Here is a 1,193-nt window from a genome sequence, read left to right on the forward strand (position 1 = left end):
TGCCCTGTTCCCCCAATGAGCTATCGGCGACAGACCACCACAAGGGGGAAAGGGTGTGTCTCTCCGCCTGATCCCACTTGGTGGCTCGGTGGTCACCATCTTCCAGATGACATTGGACAGACAGGATTGGGCCTGCAGTGACAAGACATGCGGGGCCTCATGGGATTGGGGTGGACTCTGCCCTTTCCTCCCCACCTCAATGAGACCCCGAGTCGCTGCCCATGTACAGACTCTTTGGCTCTTGATCACTCTGTTTAACGGCCATGATGCCAGAGTCTCAGAAAAAAATCCCGGAACCCAGCGGCTTTCAGCAGAAATGTGTCTGGTCCCCACAGTAGGTTACCAAAGCTGGGTATTTCACATGGGAATAGGTTTCGTGCCTGGTGGGTCAGTGGCCGCCATCTCTAAGGGCTTCTGGATGGTTAGGTTTGGGACTGCAGTGAGAAGACATGCAGGGCTTAATGGGATGGTGGTGAAGCCGCCCCAACGAAACACCGAGTTGTCTGGCGCCTACGATTGACCTCTATGGCTCGTGATCAAGGTGAGTAATGGCCATGATTCCAGAGATTCAGAGACAAATCTCGAAACCCAGTGCCTTTTAGCAGAAATGCATCTGGACCCTGCAGTAGGTTACTGTTCCCGGTCCACCCCAGGGGGAATTGGTGCTGTCTCCCCAACTGCTCCCACTTGGCAGCTCGGTGGCCTCCATCCTCCAAAGGCCTTTGGAAAGTCAGGTTTGGCCCACACTCATGAAGATACGTGGGGCCTCGCAGGATGGGTGTGGAGCTGGCCAATTCCTCTCCACCCCAACAAGAGCCTAAGTCATTCCCACAAACCGCCTCTCGCTCATGATAAAGCTGTTTAATGGCCATAATCCCAGAGACTCAGGAACAAATCTTGTAACCCAGCAGGTTTTTGCAGAAATCCCTCCAGATTTAGTTGTTAAAATTTCAGAATTCCAAAATCATATGTTATTTATAACCAGCAATCAAAAAAGAATTGTCTACTGTTGCATTTTCGCCAGATCTGAGTGCCGGAGTAAAATCCCAAATAATAATGGTGGGTCTTGTGTCAAAATATTGAATGTAATCAAAGTAGAGAGAAGAATGTGGAAATTATCTGACCCACAGGTAGAGGAAGTCTGTGGAATGCCGTTATACTTGGGTTTTTAGTGGTGGAAAATGGGCACGGTT

The sequence above is a fragment of the Sorex fumeus genome, unplaced genomic scaffold (assembly GCF_029834395.1).
Source record: "Sorex fumeus unplaced genomic scaffold, SorFum_2.1 ptg000134l, whole genome shotgun sequence".
Lineage (NCBI taxonomy): Eukaryota > Metazoa > Chordata > Mammalia > Eulipotyphla > Soricidae > Sorex > Sorex fumeus.